Here is a 13,990-nt window from a genome sequence, read left to right as displayed (position 1 = left end):
TTGCTCCTACCTGGACTACCTTGTATATATACCCCCCCCCCCCTGTTTCCTTTGTTTCCTGCTTGCTAGCTCTATTACTAATGGTTTCTTTTCATTGTTCTTCCTTGTTACTGACTTTACTTTTTGTGTTTTTACCGTTCTTTTGCCTCTGCCCTTTTTGCTGTTTTTACTACTCTTTTGGTTTGGCCCATGTAAAACAATTGAAAAAATGAGGACTCACCTGTTTAAGCAACGTGCCTGAAGCCTAACATGCTTTAAATTCAATCTCTACCTGTTACATCTCCTTCCTGACTTGAGTGATCAGAGAGGGGGACGCTTTAAAGACGCTCAGGGATTGTGAAATGGAGGGAATGAAGGAACTGGAGAAAAGAAAACACCCCGCAGGCGTGAGATGAATGAGAGCAGTAAAGTAAAAGGAGATGGAAAATACCTGGCAGGGCGGAGTAACGTGGTACAGGTGGGCGTGGCGTAAGTCGAGCGGGTAGAGGCAGTGAGGCCGGCTGCTCCAGTAGCTGCTCTCTCTGGAGAAGCCTGTACGGAAGAGCTCCGAGCCGTACTGGTCCCTACAATAAAACATGCACATTAGCACACGGATACCTGGCAACCCATTAACCTGAGTGACCCCAGCCTGTTCAGGGTCAGAACTGGGGCTGTAGTTATTTGCTTTTCTTCTACTTCATGGAAATACTGGTTTATTTCATGGATAAAATGAGATAAAACTGATTCGCTTGACTAGGAGAACTGGAATTTAAAATTCCTGTAAATTCAAATGTCAATAGTCAATTCCTGGTCATATTACATGTATTTTACATATTGTCATTGTCACGCCTACTGGTCATTCATCCATTCAGAGATCAGCTGGTGTAATAAAACTCTCTGCATTTTCATCTTTAATCCTTTAATGTAATTGTGTTACAGTCATTTTACCATTTAAAGGACAATCTGTCATTCAAACACAATGCCTCCCACCACCTTACTTATTATTAAACCAAAAAAACTCACATTTTCAACTCTAACAAGACTTAACAATTAAATAAATAAATATAATCTCTAACTTGTGTACACAGGCCAGATAAACGACAGACACATGTGGATATCAAACACAGAATTTATTAATAAAAGGACTAGGCCTATTAACAATTAACAAAGCAAAGGAAACACGTTGTAGAAGAGCTAGAAAACTAGATTCAATACTCAGCGATGGACAGAGAAAACAGAGGGGTATCTATACAAGACAGACCAGGTGCAAACCATTAGTAACTGGGGGAGCGGGAGATCAATGCCAACCTCTTCTTTTGGACTATGTTACCTGCCAGTTGAAAGAACATTTAAGGGGGAACTGTAGCACTGGATCAAAGAGTCCCAAAGAAGACTTTTTAAAACATGCTATCTTCAAAAGTATATAGCCTATATCGGACTTAAAATAAGACAAGCGTTTTAGAAAAATTTAATGTATAGCTGTATACTGTCGCTTTCTTGCCAGTTGACCCCTTAAGTAGATCCCAACACCCCGGATGCACCGACACGGTGCGAGATGTTCCAGTATGGCAGTATCTCCAGTCTGTGGAGGACCGGTGGGGGGTGACATGAGTAATGGAGGCTGGGGGAACAGTCACTCAGCTCCACAGGCTCCTTACTCAAACCACACAGTCCTCCATCAATCTACCTCCTAACGAGCAGCTCTCCTCAGGGACCGCCCTGACCACTCACCCACACAGCAACGCACAGCTACACACAATTACACAGCAACACACAGTTACACAAAGATACACATGCAATGTTAGAGCTCGGGAACATACAGCTAATATACACAGCTGTGAGCTGATGTATCGGAACCGAAGCGTTAGCACTGTGATGCTACTCGCCAATGCTACAGCATCAGCAGCAGTTCAAAAAAAATTATCGGAGGAGGCGTGTGCTGGTCTTCTTAACCCTCCTGGTGTCGGAGCATCACTAGTGATAGAGGGAGTCCTAATGAGTGAGTTGGGTAATCGGCCATGTAAATTGGAGAGAAAATGGGATTCAAATACAATTAAAATAAAATCATTTTATCATTTCTTTCATATCTTCAAGCTGAAGTCCCCACAAAGCCCACACAGTCCCACCCCCACCCAGCGAGTGGAGCTCAGCGAGGCTCTCCAGGAGCTGAGGAGGATGGGGAGAGGTTAGAAGAAGGCCACAGGGCTGTAAATCTCAGCAGACAGTGCCGGGTCTGGAGGCGGCGGTGGCAGGTCTGAGGCGCAGACGGCCATTAGCCCAAGCTGTGCGGATGCGTGGAGAAATGGGAGGGTGGTAATGTGATGTGACAGGCAGGAGGCGGGATACAGGCTCGACCGGCTCGGGGGCGGGGGCGGGTATCGGGACAGAAGCTGTGGTAACACGATCTGTTTCTGATAACTGGTTGTGAAAAACAGGTCAGACACGGCTGATAACAACAAAAACAGAGGAGGAGGAGGAGGAGGAGGAACGGCGGGGGGAGGGGGGGGGGTGCTAACATCTCACTCTGGATTGTGTGTAAATATAAATATGACTAAAAAATATCAGCAGGTTACAGCTGCTCCCTGATTGGAGCTAAATTATTTGTTATTTACAATTTCCATATTGTAAATGAACTGAAAATGAAATACTCATTAATAAAATTCACCCCTTACTAGAGCCCCACCCACTAGCTCAGTTGTAGATACTCAATCTCATTACAGTACACAGCATTAGGATCAGCCAGCAGACTTCTTCTGACAGAGGGATCTGTATCTACTGTCTGTAGCAAGCCAGCAGATGAGGGGAGACGTAAATACTTTCAAATAATAGATCATACAATAGATCACAGTTAAGCAAAAGTTTAAATACTCCTTCTTATCTAATTTTTCTCATTTGATTCTCATTGCTATCTTTCAGGTGGGCGTGGTGCATACTCAAGCCGAGAAAGGTGTACTTTTCCCGACGTTATGATAGCAAAGGCACATGGACAAGCTCTGAATCAAGCTGCACAGTACGTGGTTCATGGCTTCCCTTTAGATCACTTAAATAGGGCCTGTGTTCTTCCTTTCCTTTGGTGGTCCTGATGAGAGCCAGTTTCATCATAACAGTTGTTTAACACTTCTTTGCTTATTAAATAATTACATATCCCTACAGTACCCTACAAATACTATATATACATATAAGTAACTGTATGTATATTTGCATGTGTGTGTGTGTGTTTGTGTAATTTTGAGAAGGCAATGTCATGGGCAGCTGTCACGGGATGCTGACACACACAGAGTGAGCCTGATGTGACTCTTTTGATTGCAGCTGAGCCGCAGGACACACACACACACACACACACACACAGGGAGAGACAGCATCTGTACACAGACATGTGAAACAGCCAAAAAAACACATGAACACAAAATACACACAAATATTTCTATAGGGGCCACAAACACACACTTTCATATGAACAAACCCTCACACGCAAACACACACACACACACACACACACACACACACACACACACACACACACACTGATGGTGATTGTGTGAGACTGAAGTTGTGTGTGGAGCAGATGGATACACACTGACAGAGAGAAGCAGAAAAGCTTGCAGGCTCTGATTCACTCCTGCTGAAGCTCAATACTGAACCCTGTTCACCATTACACCAACAAAGGACTGTTACTGAGCTAACACACACACACACATTAATTACACATTACTAACTAACACTAACTCATACTAGTGCATCTCAAAAATTAGCGTTTATTTATTTTATTGTTGATGATTATAGCGTACAGCCAATGAATCAACCCAAAAATCAGTGTCTCAGAAAATTTGAATATAATATAAAACCAATTCGTGCTTTTAGCAGTGTGGGCAGTGTGCCAAGTCCTGCTGGAAAATGAAATCCTCATCTCCATAAAAGTTGTTTTCAGCAGAGGGAAGCTGTAAGATATGAAGTGCTGTAAGATTTTGTGGGAAAACAAAACTGCACTGACTTTAGACTTGATAATAAAACACAGTGGATCAACACCAGCAGATGACCGACATGACTCTCCAAACCATCACTGATCATCAGTAAAACACTACAGGCTAATGGTTTTGTGTCCATTGTGTTTGGATGCATTCATGTTAAAACCATCAGTTTCATGCTGTGGCACTGACCAAGCACCCACTCTTTCCACATAAACGAAAGATTCTACTTAAATTGGACGCTTTGGGAGGCAGAAAGCCAAGCGAACCAGTGGAGACAGATGTCAGCATAGCTTTGCATGCACGAGCAATCCCACAAACCACCGGGAAATGTCACAACTGTCAGCATAATGCAAAAGTCCCGCACTCGCTTTCACAGAGCACTGGGTTGTAATTGTGTGAGAAGACGTTAACATGTCCTCCCCTGCAGTTACTCTCATAATCAGGCATTTAAAGTTGGAATAAATTAAGTTCAGTAAACAAAGTGGATTAAAACGATGAACTAAATCATTCTCAATCATTTCTGCCATTCATAGAAGTTCACCATACAAAACTTAGTTATAATGATGGACTGGACATATTTTGAGTCTTGTGTCTCTAGTGTGAGCAAGAGTTAAGTTGTGAGTCTTTTGGCATGAGTCTTAAATCTCTAATGTAAGTCTGATTTAAGTCTTGAGTCTCGAGTGTGAGGTTGAATTTAGTGTGAGACTAAGCAGAGTGTTTTTTGTAAGTCTAAGTTGACTCTGAGTTGAGTCTCTAGTGTGAGTCTGAGTTGAGTCTTGAGATTTAGTGGAACCCTAAGTGAAGTATTAAATCTCTAATGTGAGCCTAAGTTAAATATTGTGTCTCTAGTGTGAGTCTGATTGAGTCTTAAATCTCTAGTGTGAGTTGAGTCTTGAGTCTCTAGTGTGAGTCTGAGATGGGTCTTGATTCTCTAGTGTGAGTCTGAGTTGAGTCCTGAGTCTCTAATGTGAGTCTAAGATGGGTCTTGAGACCCTAGAGTGAGTCTTGAGTCTGTAATATGGGTCTGAGTTGAGTCTTGAGTCTCTAGTGTGAGTCTGATTTGAGTCCTGAGTCTCTGGTATGAGTCTGAGTTGAGACTTGAGTCTCTAGTTTGAGTCTGAGTTGAGTCTTGTGTCTCTGGGCATGAGTCTTGAGTCTCTAGTGTGAGGTTGAGTCTAGTCTTGAGTTTTTGGTGCAAACCTAAGTGAAGTATTGATTCTCTAGTGTAAGTTTGAGTTAAATCTTATGTCTTTAGTGTGAGTCTGACTTGAGTCTTGAGTCTCTAGTGTGAGACTTTCCTTCCTTCAACTGATAAGTCCAGATGTAGGGATGTGTGCGACCTATGCACTAATGACTTGCCACAAATAATTACAAAATGCTCTTTATTGTACCTTAAATTCCCAAAAGCGATCCAGTAACACAGGTACATTAGCATTTCACACCAATTACACCTCCAGGCCCCTATTAAGCCTTTAATGCGTCAGTGACATTAAAGATGCACTAAACTGTGGAATGATGAGCAGTAAAGCTGAGGTGTGAATGGTTTCCAGTGTAGGCTCACGTTCTGCAGAATATGGACGCTGTCACAGCGAGGAAAGGTCAGATATTTGCCCTTGATTATGCAGGAGAAGATACAGAAAGCTGCTGATAAAGCCGAATGGCGTGATTCAGCAGCCTCCCCTCCCCTGCTGAAAGAAGAGCTATGAATATGGAGGGGCGGCTCCAGACCGGCTCTCTCTCCCCAGCGTCCGGACTCGGCATCATCCATCGCGGCAGCAGTTTAGCTTGGGTCCTGGGGACCAGTCAGTGTTTCCTCTCCTCTAACACACCTGATTTAACTCATCAGGTAATTAGCAGACCCTACATGAGCTAAATGAGGTGTGAGCTGCAGAGAAAGCCATCCAGGGCAGCGGGTGTTCAAAATATGGCACTTACTGTTAAGAGCTGTGTTTCTGCACAACTGAAAAACAGAGGCTGAAAAACAGGCAAACTTTCCTATTTACTGAAAACGAGATGAACTAGGCATCTTCAAACAAACCTGGTATATCAATTTAAAAACACCCTTAAAACTGAGATATTCAAAAGTCACTGCATGATAGATTTAAATCAAGTCGTGTATGGAGGATTAAAAACAATTATAGTGACTCTATTGGGTTTAAGTCTTAGTGGAGGTTCTGGTCCAAGTCCAAGTACAGTTGAGTCTCTGGTGTGAGTATTAGTTGAATCTTGAATTCTAAACACAAGGCATGTTATGAGTCTTGAATGAGAGTCAAGTCTTGAGTCTTTAGTGAAAGTCTGAGTCAAATTGAATCTTTGGTTTCAGTCCAAAGTTAAATATCGAGTCTCTGGTTTGGAGTTTGTGTCAAATTTTAAATCTGGTGCAAGTCTAAATCAAGTCTCACATCTTTGGTGGGAAATGAGGTGAGTTGAGTCTCTGTTGGAAGTCCAAATTGAGTCTTAAATTTCTGGTATTTTAGTGTGAGTCCAATACAAAGTTCTGGGTACAAGTCTAAATGGAGTTGCAGTTGAGTCTTGAATTCAGGATCAGTTGAGTCATGATTATCTTGGTGTGAGATCAAATCAAAGTCTGAGTCTCAAGAGTCTGAGTTGAGTCTTGAATCTCCAGTGTGAGTCCAAGTTGGTTGGGAGTCAAATCTTGAGTCTGGTGCAAGTCTAAACCAAGTCTTTCATCTTTGTTGTGAGTGTGAGTCAAGTTGAGTCTCTGGTGAAAGTTGAGTCTTAGGTTTCTGAGTGAGTCGTATATATATAGTGGCTCACATGTATGCTTGTAAGTGACCTATAGCTGTCATTAGTGTGAACAGATTAAGAGGACGTGACCTAGAGGACACGCTTTGTCATTATTATGGGCTGTCGATATCTGACCGCTCTCGTTTAAGTCTTCATATTGGATTGTCCTTTATGTATTCAGTCCAGAATCACACATGAAAATGGCGCAAATCTGATTAGAAAATAATTCACTTTTGTGTTCACATTACTCTGAAATGAATCAGATCGGTTTTGATGTAGATTACAAAACAATAGATTTGTTTAATGTCAATCCTAAAACTCAGATTTAGTCTACAGAGGTGCAGTATTGCTAATTATGTTCTCTGAATCTGAGTGGTGTGGTAATCTATCTGAAGAGATGAACACTGATGATCAGACACAGATAAAACCGCTCTGTCCTTGAAATCAGTGGTGAGTTCACCTTCACTGTGTGGAGTGCGAGGAGTGTGAGGAGTGTGTGGTGATGGGGGTCGTAGCTGATTACAGTAACGTGAGCTATGAAGGTAATTTGTGAGTATGTTGTGGTTTGTTATGTAATAAACGCCAGCGGTTCTCTCACTGCAGCGGTTTAGAGGAGTGTAATTATGGGGTTTTGTCGCTGCACTTCCTGCCCCCGTCCATCTGTCTACTGCTAATTACCTTTACTCTCCAGAGAGAGAGAGAGAGAGAAAGAAAGAGAGAAAGAAAGAGAGAAAAAGAGAGAGAGAGACTTAAAAAGGGAAGAGATAAAAGTAAAAGATAAGAGTGAGATGCAGGTAAATTGCAAAGAAAGGCTATCTGTCTGTCTGTCTGTTTGGGCCATGACTCCAAAGCCCATCTATGCTTTAAAAATATATTTTTTAATAATAAATCTATAATAAGTCTGCTATTTAGCTAGTTTTCATTAATTCCTGATACTTTAATTCCTGTTACTCAAAGCATAAAAAAGTAACAGGAGTGAGTTTCAATTACAGGAGCGAGTTTCAGTAACAGGAGTGAGTTTCAGTAACAGGAGTGATTTTTTTATGTCATAAATATCAATTATTTGAACATGCAGTCGACCATTTCGACACTTAAAATAAAGACTCGGATTAAAAAAGATAAGAAATAAGTTTAATTTGGAAGTGCTGCTTATGCCTGAACATCAGCTTGAAGGAAATGAAAGCCTTTTCCCCGTACAAACATTAACTTAATTCTTCTTTAACCACTCTTTGTAGAACTAACTGTGTGCTTAGGGTCATTGTCTTGTTGCATGACCCATGTTTTTGAGGTTCAGCCCATATACAGATGTCCTGACAATTTCCTTCAGAATGTGCTGGTTTAATTCTGGTATAATTCAGAATTCATTCATTTTTCATCACTGCCAGCAAGCCTCTACCACCCCCATGTTTCACAGGTGGGCTGTTTAGCATAAATTGTAGCATATGGAAGTGTAGTATAAATAATGATTATTACCCTTCCCAGGAGTAGTAGATCAAAGATCACTCCGAAATAAAGCTGTGTAACAGTCTTCAAGGACACAAAAAAACCCAAGGGAGCTTCTGAACAACTAAAGGTCTTTCCAATGGCCAGAAGGTTATTTCAACAATGTTTTTTTTGACAGATGAGACCAAAATAGATCTTATTTATTAAATTCTAAATGGTTCACAAACTCTCAAGAACAAGAGACTAAAATACAATGAAAGAGACTAAAAGAGATATTTGAACAGACAGATAGGCACAAGAATAACCAGCGTAATTAATCAGTGTAACTTTTATTAATAAAATAAATAGGATTGAGGATTTTGGTCATAACATATAATCAATTACAATAGACCCATGTTCTGTACACAGTTTAAATATATGCAGCTGAGCAGCTGTACTTTGCACTATGTCTGGGCAAATCTGAAACTAAAATTTTAGTTGCTGTATTTATGGAAAATGGCAAATTCAACAAGTTTCCAGTTCTTTCTTTACTTTAAATCCAGAATAACACGTCAGATCTGCTGTCTGCAGTAATCATGTATACCCAGCGCTCCCCACAGACTCAGAGATTCAGTTAAAACACAGCGGAGCGCTCCTCCTGCTTTACCTACAGTACAGAACAGCACAATTACATCACACTGCATTACAGTTTAAACTCCACAGGGAGCTGCAGAACTCCGGGAGACGGAGACACGCAGGGCAAGAGGACGGGGGGACGAGAGACGAGCATCAGGGAGGATTAGAGGACAGAGCGTGAGGGAGAACTCAAGAGGAGGAGGGAGTGGGAGAAAAAGAGGGAGAGAGAGAGATGAAGACACCTAGAAGAGAGAAAGAGCTACAAAGTCACAGAAGATAAAAATAGAAAGAAAGTCAGAAGAGAAAAAAGAACTACAAATACATAGTAAAGAGAGAAAGAAGGAGAAAAAGAGTGACAGAGAATGTCTTCAAAGACATAGAAGAGAGAGAGAAAGGCACACAGAAGAAAAAGCACTCAAAAGACGAGAAGAAAAGAAGAGAGAGTCCTCAAAACAGATAAGAGAAAGAGAGAAACAGAGGAAGAGGCTGAGACAGATAGACAGATACAGACAGAGAGAATGAGAGAGATCCAAAGCCATAGAAGGGCGAGAGAAAGATACACAGAGGAGAGAGAGAGAGCTCAAAAGACATAGAAGAGAGAGAGACACCTATAAGAGAAAGAGAGATCCAAAGTCATATAAAAGAGAGAGAGGAAGACACTTAGAAGTGAAAGAGAGATCCAGAGAAAGAAAAAGAAAGAGAGAAAGAGAGAGAGAGAGAGCTCCAAAGACAGATAAGAGAGAAAGACAGCTAGAATTGAGAGAGAGAGAGAGAGAGAGAGAGAGAGAGAGAGATTCAAATACATAGAGGAGAGGGAGAAAGACACATAGAAGGGAGAGAGAGAAAGCTCTAAAGACATTAAAGAGAGAGAGAGAGGGAAAGAAAGAAAGAGCTTCAAAGTCATTGAAAAGAGAGAGAGAGAGAGAGAGAGAGAATGAAGGATGACTTCTCCTCTTTTATTCACCTTCACAGCCGCCTCTCAGTGGGTGGAGTTTAGAAACAGAGCACAAGTTTTCTCAGAGATAATTACAGGAATCACAGGCTGAATCTCTGAGGGGTTCATCAGGTCAGAGCTGTGGAGCACCATATAAACCACCCACACCGACCCCACCCGATTCCTTTACTGAGGGATTTCTCAGCTCAGTCCCTCACGTCCACACATGCACTGTTTATTAAGGGCAAACTTATATTTAATATATATTGGTAAGCTGTTATTGCCCCTCATATCACTACTAGAAGTGATTGACTGATGTACGTGATGCTCCCCAGATCATCATACCAGCAGTCGGGTCGTGTGTTGCTCAACGGTTTAAAGCAGGATTTAAGAGCTCAATATAAGGCTTCCATGCTTGCATCAGATGTTTGTTGGATCCTAAACAGAACATAGAATCATCACAAAAAAAGCAATGTCAATTGTGCTCTCTCAGGGCTCCGTCAGCTGATGGCAAGCTGCATGACAGGGATTCAAACCAGTGTCTCGGTTCTGATACATCAGCTCACAGATGCAGCCTTGTACTGATCCACATCACCCTAGGAGTGATGAGGGGAAAGAGAGAGCGCCATCTACTGTACTGTACCCACCCAGAGAGAGCAAAGCCAACTGTGCTCTCTCAGGGCTCTGGCCGCTGATAGCAAGCTGCATAACTGGGATTCGGACCAGGAATTCACATAACCATAGTGGCAGCGCTTTAGACCGCTGGACCAATTCTAACCTCTGTTTTGGATCTCTCCAGTGATAAACCAGATAAACCCCCTTAAAACTCGATAAGCGAAACCTCGTCACAGTCGTTCTGGTTTGGGGTTGTTAATTATTTAAACGCTCATCAAATTTTCAGGGAGGAAAAAAGATGTTATAGGTTAGCGTTTGGATGTCAGGCAGTAGTTTGAATCCGGGTTATTCCCGCTCTCACGCTGACTGACATACATCCACGCCTGCGGGCCGGGCCTCGTCCCAAAACCCCCCCTCAGGATTCAGAGGCCGGCCAGAGGCCCGAGAGCGCTGTCAGTCTGGAGCCGCCGTGGGGAGTCGGGCTCGTCTGCAGCTGACAGGAAGCTGACGGATTGGGGGAAACGAGAGACGCTGAGCCGGTCCATCACCACCACCGCCACCTCTAAGCATGTTAAAACGGCACCATTCGATCAGTTTTCAGGGCTTTAAAACGAGCCGTAAAAGTCCTCCGCGATGCCGCGATGCCGTGATCCATTCCGCTGGGTCATCCCTGACACTAATCAATGCTGGACCTATCGATGGCAGGGTCATTTGCATTTTGCTGGAGTTGCAGTGTTTATAACATGCCTAAAAATAACCACACACTGTGGTTAAGCACCACAACGTAACGACAGACATCACTTTAAATAACAGCGTGGGTTAGGTGGCGGGAAAAGCCACAAAAAAAGGTAATTTAACAGGTATTGTTGAAGTGTATTGATATTTAGTTATTGCCAAGATAGCAATACACCAGAAATATACATGAACACACCTCAAATCCAGACCACCATGCCCATCAATGTAGATATATTTTTATCTATTTAAAAAGACTGTTGGTGAGGTGTAAGATAGCAATGAGTATCGCGACACAGATAGGGCTCTTTAAATAAAAATGACATGGATTAAAAAAGGTAAATAATGAAAAATCTTAAAATTATGACTGCCAAGGTAGTAAGTAAAAAATGTTACAGATACTGTATGTCCACATCGCGATGGGATGTACAACGTGGATGTCCATGCAGTCGTGCCTTTGCACGGTTGCACAGACGTGAGCATCAAGCGCTGCACATACAGCCTTTAGAGTAAAAAACTGCTTAGCGTGGAGCAGCAGCAGAAATTAGATTAGTTAATAATGTAGTAATTATCTTTGTAATACATCAGGTTAAACTGCACCTGAACAGCAGTTTACCTCAAACATGAGCATGAGTTTGGGTCTATATGATCTGATTCTGAACACAGATTTAGCCTGGCTGTCAATTTGCAAAATAGCAAGAGCTGGACTTCATTAATCATTAACAGCACCTGGAGGAATCGCCTGGAGACAAAATCTAATAAAAAAAAAATCAATTCTTGTCCTAATCACAGTTAATCAATCAGCCGAAGCATGTTTAGTGTGTACACTTTGGTTGGGTTTTAAATGGAAACTACAATGGTAACAAGCTAACAAGTAATTTAAAGCTAATATAAAGCTTCTATCAAAATGATGTGGATTAAAAAAGAAAAATTTAAAAATTATGACTACATCTAAACTGTTTTGTGGGGGCTTCTCTATGATCAGGAGATTGCTGGTTTGAATCCCAGTCATGCAGCTTGTTATCAGCTGCCGGAGCCCCGAGACAGCACAATTGGCCTCGCTCTCTCTGGGTGGGTACAGTACAGTAGATGGTGCACTCTCTTTCCCCTCATCACTCCTAGGGTTATGTGGATCAGCACAAGGCTGCATCTGTGAGCTGGTGTATGAGAACCACCAGAGTCGCTGCGCTTTCCTCCGAGCATTAGCGCTGTGATGTTACTCGGCAGTTCGAAAGGAACCCTCCTGGTGTTGAGGCATCACTAGTGATAGGGGGAGGAGTCCTAATGAGTGGGTTGGGTAGTTATTGGTCTTGTAAACTGGGGAGAAAATGGGATATTAATTATAAAACAGAAAAATAAAATAAATCAAGAATGTTTTGTTGCTTCATTTAAATAAAAAATGTCACAGATACGTCGACATGGTGAGCGGAGGGTGTCAAAAAAGGTCAAAAGTTTTGCAGATTCCAACCATAGGTCCTAAATTAGCGATGCTGTTGCTACCCAACCCAACAGCCCGGTTCAATCAGAAGGACATTGGAAAGTTGTAAAAAGCCTGTCGGTGATTGGCAGAGAGCTGGATGTGACGGGCCGAGTGGCACTCAGAGACAGAGGCAGGACCCGGCACAGCGGCCGGACAGCTCTCCTGCGGCAGCCAAATCCACCCTCTACACCGACCAATCAAACAGCAGCCTTCAGCTGAGCCATAGATCTGCTCGTCCAATCAGCCGATCAATACCGGAGCATCCATCTGAGGAAGTGACGAGATGCTCAGGCCACCCAGGCTGATTAACAGAAGATATACAGCCCTGCTTCAGACCTTCAAACTATTCATTATAAACCAGGGAATCACAGGACGTTTCACAATACAATAATACAGCTTTGAAAAATAATAAGATTTCACTTAAAATGATGAATTTCTTTGATTTTACCAAATTAAAAACCTCTGGAATATAATCAAGAGGAAGATGGATGATCACAAACCATCAAACCACCAAACTGAACTGCTTGAATTTTTGCACCAGGAGTAAAGCAGCATAAAGTTATCCAAAAGCAGTGTGTAAGACTGGTGGAGGAGAACATGATGCCAAGATGCATGAAAAAAACTGTGATTAAAAACCAACCAGGATTATTCCACCAAATATTGATTATTTCTGAACTCTTAAAACTTTATGAATATGAACTTGTTTTCTTTGCATTATTTGAGATCTGAAAGCTCTGCATCTTTTTTGTTATTTCAGTCATTTCTCATTTTCTGTAAATAAATGCTCTAAATGAGAATATTTTTATGTGGAATTTGGGAGAAATGTTGTCTGTAGTTTATAGAATAAAACAATGTTCAATGTGAACAATGTTCGTTTTACTCAAGCATAAACCTATAAATAACAAAATCAGAGAAACTGATTCAGAAACTGAAGTGGTCTCTTTATGGAGCGATTAGTTTAATACATGTTTTAATCAACTGACACCACTTAATTATTAGATATAAAATAATCTACTATTAATACACCAATCGATCCTGAACTTTTGAGCTGTACTGTGTATATCCTGGCACTTAGGTGGCAGTCAGTATTATCCCGGTGATTATCAGCACTATAAACCATAAGCAAAAATAACATTAACACAAATCTTTTACAGAACAAACACTGTGATCCTCAGCCTCTCCAAACCGGGAGCGGAACGCCTCTCAGTGTGTGGGAACCGGGATTAATGGCAGGGTCTGAAAGCATTAATTTAACTGTGTGTTTTTATTTTAATGACAGTTCTTGTGTGGCTCAGCTTCTCCACGCCGGACCCCAAAGCAAATAAAGCCTGTTTATAGCCGCGAGCCCACCGCTGATGTAGTGCTTGTCAGCGCTTGCCGTGTTCTCCAGTAAGGTCATGGTGAGGCTCAGCGGCGGCAGCAGACAAATCACTCCCAAACTCGCTGGCAGCTTCCAGCAAACACTGGATACCATGA

At 41.9% G+C, this 13,990-nt stretch overlaps 1 protein-coding gene across 3 annotated transcripts in view; it reads right to left on the bottom strand.

Moving 5' to 3' along the window:
- LOC103035951 (tight junction protein ZO-2) overlaps nucleotides 1-13,990 on the bottom strand; it is a 117,848-nt gene that overhangs the window by 85,239 nt on the left and 18,619 nt on the right. Inside the window, exon 2 of one of the 3 annotated variants that reach the window (XM_049485821.1) lies at nucleotides 431-563. The exons of the other annotated variants lie outside the window; for them this stretch is intronic. The gene's annotated coding sequence lies outside the window, so the exon portion shown is untranslated. The remainder of the gene's footprint in view (nucleotides 1-430; nucleotides 564-13,990) is intronic. 3 annotated transcript variants of the gene reach the window in all.

Source organism: Astyanax mexicanus, chromosome 12, assembly GCF_023375975.1.
Source record: "Astyanax mexicanus isolate ESR-SI-001 chromosome 12, AstMex3_surface, whole genome shotgun sequence".
NCBI lineage: Eukaryota > Metazoa > Chordata > Actinopteri > Characiformes > Acestrorhamphidae > Astyanax > Astyanax mexicanus.
This window is presented reverse-complemented; position numbering and strand designations above follow the sequence as displayed.